General features: G+C 38.5%; 1 non-coding gene across 1 annotated transcript; it reads right to left on the reverse strand.

The window, feature by feature from the left end:
• Nucleotides 1-1,257: 1,257 nt before the first annotated feature.
• On the reverse strand, nt 1,258-1,339 carry LOC133753892 (small nucleolar RNA SNORD82). Its single transcript, XR_009865129.1, has one exon. It is a non-coding gene; the product is annotated as a small nucleolar RNA SNORD82 (small nucleolar RNA).
• Between the last annotated feature and the right edge of the window lie 5,995 nt (nt 1,340-7,334).

Here is a 7,334-nt window from a genome sequence, read left to right on the forward strand (position 1 = left end):
TGCTAACATTGATAGCTATTTCAAATGTGTTTTGCTTGTTGTCAGCAAGTACTTCTTCGTATACAACTTAAATTCCTCATTCTCCACTGTAGGCTTATTTCCTCTCTCTAGTTCTTCAAATGTTGTCAAACAGGATACATATTGTCATCTGTCTCACATATGTACAAAAGGCCCAGCTGGAGAGAAAAGGATTTAGTCCTACACTAATAAATGGGCTCTCAAAATCCCTTCCACATGTAAAAGCCTATGAAACAATTTTACCTTGATTATTTGGAGAAGTAAAACTGAAATATCCTAGAATATAGATGTCAAACATCAAGCCTGTGGGCCAGCCCCCATCTGCAGAAGATCATCATTCAATGACACTACCTCATTGAAAACAGCTTTACTTCAGTTGTCAGTGTTTTTATGAAATACTAGTTCAGTCCACCAGGAGTTTCATGAGGGGAAATTGGTCCATAAGTAAACTTGAGTTGACACTTTTGTCCTGAGGAAACAAAATGGCATTTTTGAGAATGTAAGATTAATGCATTAAGTGATTATTATTTACCCCAAACTAGGCCCTTGGAAATTCCAGGAAAATTGAGGTGTCAAATATCAGAAGCTCTAACACTGCAGGCCAGTGTGTGTGTGTGTGTGTGTATGCACATGAATGTGCACTAACTAAATAGCGGAATCCCTCCAACAAACCACATGTGTACATGGAGCAAAATCATATTCTGTTTATGAATTTATCAATCCGCTTTTTATACGGTGATATTCATAGTTTTCCCTAAAACTTTTAAGCTAAGACAAGCTTTTTCAAGAGCCAATTTGAAATGAAGATTGATTTTTGCATGATGTCACCAAAAGATGATGTCACTTTCTTTTCTCTCCCTTGTCTCAAGAAAAATGAACACTAACATTGGATTTATTTCTCTCCTTAACATACAAACAGTCAATCTCTATAGACACATATCAGCCAACCTGAAGTTGCCAGCTAATGTCTTCCATGGAACCCTGGATAAAGAAAAAACCTTCAGGGATAGGCTTCATAGCTCTCATGGGAAATTACTATGGTTCCTTTCAACTTTCTTTTAGATAACATTATAGTGATTATTTTTTACATTAATACCAAAATACAGCCTTACACCTTATTTAAAGGGAGTTAATCAAATCCCCAAGTAAACATCCAAAAGAGGTTTTGTTCATTAAAAAAACTCAAATCCTACCCCTAAAGTCTTTTGTTATAAGCATTAATTGATTAATTTATATTTTACACAGAATATCAGCTGTATAAATATCACAGCATAACATCAGATTTCAGTATTAAGTCCCATTGTCATTCATTATTTGTGGTGTCTATTTTTATCAACATATATGACTATAATTTTCAATACAATTCTGTCAACTGTTCAAATCGATCATAATTCAATTCTCCAGTGCCCAATGTTTCAGAAGCAATAAATTTGCATACCAATGTGACTAGAAAAGCTGGTAGAAGTGGCAAGAAGAGAAAGGAAAATGGCTATGGGGCAAGAAGGAGAAAAGAGTTTGACAGTCTTTAAGGAAATTATTTTTTTTTTACTTTTTTCAAAAATAATAACAATAATGAATAAGCTAGAGCTAAAAGTCTCATATTTCAAGTTGCCCCTGTATATTTCCTCTGAAATGTTTTCCAAGCAATGAATCTAGTCCAAGGATGTTCAAGCCATAATTGGGAAGCATAGCAAAGCCACGTGAAAGCAGTAGTCATGGAGAATGTGACCAAAGAAGACAATATGAAGCTCTGTCATTGCCCCAACCTGCCCTGCAACCCCAGTTGGGACTTTACATGAGTTACAGCCATCAGTACCTCTCTGGGGGGGGGCATCTTGATGGTAGAGTCATAACATCACCTTAAACAAAAGATAAGCCTGAAAGTCATGACCTAAAGGGTAGTGAGTACACATATGTAAGCTGGAAGAGCCCCAGCTTTGATCAATATTCAGCTTTAAGAAGGCACTGAGAGGTAGAGTAGGTGGAGGAGTAAAGCACTTGGAGGAGTAGAAGCATGTGAAAAGATTTGGTCTTAAATTTAACCAACTTGAATAAATTGATTATCATCCTCACCCAAACCTTTGCAATTGAGAAAATTTCAGTTATGACTCCATTTATTAAAATAGCAAGGAGATAACTTGGATTCCCAATCCCCATTTCACCTTAAACTGTCACATTTGCCTCTGAAGGCAGAGAAGAGCCTAGGTTATTCTAAGCTGGGTCAAGAATATGTTTTTTAGAGAAAATTCTTCCCACTAACAACTTACAGTGAGCCCTGGAAGTATATGAAAGAAGCTTCTTCCTACTGTCATCAAAGCCTGCATTATTTTTTACCTACTGCTGGAATAAAGCAATGAAGAAATAACTCCAAAATCAGTAGCTTACAATAGCAATCATTTATTTCTGACTTGCAAGTCTGGGGATTGTCTGATTATGCTGGACTCTGCTGCGATTTGTTAGCTTTGGCTACAGGCACTGAATGGGGGGTCAGGAATTTCCCACATGTCTCCACCTTAAAGGATCAGTGGTCACATAGGCCATGACAGAAGGCCAAGTGGGGCCAACAAAAAGATGCAATGCGTCTTCATGCCCTGGGTCAGAAATGGCTCACTGAAACATTGACCCATATTTCCTTAGCCAAAACAAGTCACATGCAAAATCCATGGGTATTTCGAAATGGTCATTGAAAATGGAATTTAAATCCATGCATTGTTTTCATAATATGCATTTCCCATGAAGCTTTTGAAAGACACCCCTCCCAATGGATTTCAAACCTTTTTGCAACAAAATAAATTTATCTAATTTAATTTTGTTTTCAGAAACTTTTTAAAGTACCCTCATCTAAACTACAAAGATTGAGGATTCCCCTCAAGAGGCCCAAAACAAACTCTCTGATGATTTTTAGGCAACCTTTTAATAATGTAACCCAACAGCTAAGCATCTTGGAGCAGTGGGTTAAGCTGCCGCTTGGGATGCCACATCCTGTATCAGAGTGCTTGGGTTCAATTCCTGCCTCTGGTTCTGATGAGGCTCCCTGGTCATGCACCTGGGAATCAGGGGATGATGACTCAAGGACTTGAATTACTGCCACCCATGTGGGAGACTTGGATGGATTTCCTGGCTCCTGACTCCTGGCTTCCTGGCTTCCCCAGCTGTTGCAGCCATTTGGGAAGTAAACTAGCAGATGGAAGAATTCTCTCTGTGTATCTCTCTGTCTCTGTCACTGTGCCTTTCAAAATAAACAATTTTTTAAAGGAAGTAATCCAAATACCTATCAGTAGTTGAATGAATAAACAAAATGTGGCATATACATAAAATGGAATACTATTCGACCTTAGAGAGGAATTAAATTCTTTTTAAAAGATTAATTTTATTTATTTGAAAAGCAGAGTGACAGAGAAAGGGAGAAACAGAGAGAGAAAGAGATTTTCCACTCATTGGTTCACTCTCCAAATGGCCACAATAGCCCAGGCTGGGCCAGGCTGAAGCTGGAAACATAGAACTCCATCTGGGTCTCCCATATGGGTGTTGGAGGCCCAAGCAGTTGGCCCATCTTCTGCAGCTTTCCCAGGGGAATTAGCAGGGAGCTGGATCAGAAGCAGAGCAGCAAGTACTGGGTGTCACAGGAGGAGGCTTAACTAGCTGCATCAGGGTGCAGTTTCCAAGAGGAATTAGATTCTGATACATGCTACAATCATAGGTGCACTTTGAAAACATTATGTTAAGGGAAAGAAGCAGACATACACATACACACAAAAAAAATATATATATATATTGTATAATCCTACTCAGAAGGGGTACTTAGAACAGGCAGATTCAATGAGACAGAAAGAATGGCAGTTCCCAGCCGGGGTGGGGATCAGGAGTTGTTGTTCAATGGGCACACAGTTTCTGTTTGGGAAGATGAAAAAGTTCTGCAGATGGATGATGGTGATGTTTACACAACAATGTGAATGTATTTAATGGCAGTGAATTGTACTCTTAAAACAGCAAATTTGATGTTATGTATGTTACCAGTATAAAGAAAAGTAAATTAGAGGAGTTAACACAGTGTGGTAGCAAACTACAAATTCACACGTGAATTGGATCGTTTTGTTTTCACAAGTGTATTGGAGTTGGATTCCTTCTCCATTCAGGAAGAGGCAGGATGCTAAAGAGATCACGTGGCAGAGTAGCCAATACATAGAAGAGCCCACGTCTCTCCATTTACATGCAAACAAAGGTCAGAGATGGCAATCACCTTGACTGAAGTATACTTTGGTATTACTTAGCTGATAATTACACGTACAAGGCCTTTGGCACTGCCTCTGCCGATAATGCTGCATTCCCTCAAGTGGTGGATGGTAATAGACACCAGATCAACCTACACAAATCTAGGCTGTTAGTATTTTAAACCTGGCTCTAAATTCCCTAGAGCTTTAAAAACAAATTTTTACCTGTGGCATAATGAGTGGAATGAAAGATGTACTTTATTAATTCTAAGGATTATTTTTCAAGTCACCAAATTGGCAGACTCCTTAAACAAGGAAGTCTGCCGCTGAAGCTTTCTCTCTCACTTCAGTCCTGATGTTCTTAGCAGGCATTCTGTATTAACGTTTAGATCTCAACCCTACTGTGTTACATAAAAAGTGTCTTCCACACAGGAACAATGTCAGTGCTTGATGTTCTCAGGGCTAGCTCTGTCAATACTTCTCTGCTTGAAAGGACTGCTGTTTTAATCCTGACAGACTAGAATTCATGGCAGAAATTGTAACTACACACTTAATGATAATTTTCTACACCTTCCTGCCACAGCCGGCACAAAGAAAATGGAAGAAATTCTCATGGAAAGGGAAAAAGGTAAGAAAGCAGGGGAGATTGCCTGCATTTCCAGGTGAGCTTACATTTCAATCAGCAATCACTTGAGATGGTTATGAGACAGCAGGGCCATCTTTCTCTTTATTATCTGTCCTTTTCATATCAGTCACTGCTGAACCATTGAGCTAATTCTTAAATGCACTGCCTTGCAGGCCTGCAAATTGAATGAGTGCTTCATTATTCAGTTATATCAAACAGTATGCCGACAGATACCTGAATAACACAATAGCCACTGGACCTAGTGAATGGATTTTGATGCTATCTTACGAATATTGACAAAAGATTTTATTTAGTGCACTGTATAAAAGTACCTTTCTGAGATACAGACAGAGAGAGAGAGATCTTGATGCACTATTAAATGTTCGCTTCTTCTCTTGCCTTCTATTTCTTTCCTACTGTTCTACTTAGATTGGAACATGAACCCTCAGGAGATCCTGGGATTTCCTTTCCAAAACAAGAATTCAACAAATTCAAGATACTTCTATAACTGTATTTAAAACTACAGTTTAACTGTAAATGTCACGGTCAGATGATAGGGTTATATAGAAGAGGACAGTGCTATGGCAATAATATTTACTGATTTCTTGTTATGTCATTTGCTGTTCCAAGTGCTTTAAAATTATTAAGGCACTGAAGCTTCACAATACCCCTTTGCAATAGGTAGTTTTCTTATCCTCCTTGTATGAGGAAACTTTAAAAAGTTTGTGGAAAAATAGAATTAAAAGACAAGTTCATTTTGGTGCAAAAAATTTGAACTCCACACACATGAGGAGTCTTGAAAAAGTTTATGAAAATGTATATTATGAAGCACTATGCATGGATTTCACTTTTGGGCACTAAAATAAACTTATCTTTTATTCCATTTTCCATGTGCTTTTAGGAGTACCCTCATACAAAGAAACTGAGGTACAGAGAGGTTAGGTGACTAATCTAAGGCCACAGGGCTACTAAATACCACAGCTGGAATTCATTTCCAGGCAATAGGGCTGCAAAGTCCTGCTCTCACCCTTACACCACACTGCTTATCTAAGAAGAAAAACAGCACAGTATTCTGGATATCAAGTACTGCATTTTACTGCCTCAGAAACCATTAGAGAAAGATTTGATGAATTTATTTAAAAATTTAAAATTCCTAAGATCGCTAACCAAATTTAAACAGAAACCACAAACTGGGAAAAAAGGGAAACACCTGAAACATGTCAAAGAATTTATGCTTTTATTATTCATCGTTCAAAAACTAATAAGAAAAATAACTGAGCCCGGCGCCATGGCTCAACAGGCTAATCCTCTGCCTTGCGGCGCCGGCACACCAGGTTCTAGTCCCGGTCGGGGCGCCAGATTCTGTCCCGGTTGCCCCTCTTCCAGGCCAGCTCTCTCCTGTGGCCTGGGAGTGCAGTGGAGGATGGCCCAAGTGCTTTGGCCCTGCACCCCATGGGAGACCAGGAGAAGCACCTGGCTCCTGCCATCGGCTCAGCGCAGTGCGCCGGCCACAGCGCACCTGCCGCGGCAGCCATTGGAGGGTGAACCAACGGCAAAGGAAGACCTTTCTCTCTGTCTCTCTGTCTCTCTCTCTCACTGTCCACTCTGCCTGTCAAAAATAAAAAATAAATAAATAAAATAAATGAAAGGTATGAACAAAAAAGGTTAAAATGGCAAATATACCCATGGAAACCTTTGACAATATAAACAAAAGAGTAAGCAAAGAGTTCAAGGATCATTATACCTAGTGTTATTAAGGGCATGGAAAAACCAAGCATGCTCAGATACAGCTAGAACAACAGCTGGAACAAACTAAATGTAACAGAAACACGCAACGTACCAGAGTCAAGTATCTAGTTTTCAGCTTTAGCATCTCATTTAAAAAAATATGTTCATGTGGAAAAAATGCAGAATATGTCATACCAGTACACACATACACAATTTGGAGAGAAAAAAGAAAAAGTATTTTTAAGCATAAAAAAATTCTGCAAATGGAATAAAGGGTATATGTGAACTCTATATTACTACCTGACAATTTTTGTTTTGTAAATTGAAAATTATTCTGAAATAAAAATGTTAAAAGAAGAAAACTTCTGGAAGGCCCTATGCTAGAATGTTAATTACAATTGCTTATTCTGGGGTTAGTGGAATAACACATTATTTTGTCTTCAGTTTTTTATTATATCTTTCAATATTATGTGAATATTTAAATATTGTCAATTAATTTTATAATTACACACACACCCCATGTGCGTGCACACAGGTACGTGCACACACACACACACACACATGAACCAATCAATATAGATACTAAGGCAAGCATGCCTGATGGTAGAAACTCTTATTGCTGTCAGTTCAAAATTTATTCTACATCTTCCTTGGCCTGATGTTTTTGGGTGGCAATGTGCCCATCCCCAGAGATGAAAAATAATGGGTGCAAGCCAGTTGTGGCAATCTCATTACCCTTTGCTAGAAATTGA

This window comes from Lepus europaeus, chromosome X (genome assembly GCF_033115175.1).
Source record: "Lepus europaeus isolate LE1 chromosome X, mLepTim1.pri, whole genome shotgun sequence".
Lineage (NCBI taxonomy): Eukaryota > Metazoa > Chordata > Mammalia > Lagomorpha > Leporidae > Lepus > Lepus europaeus.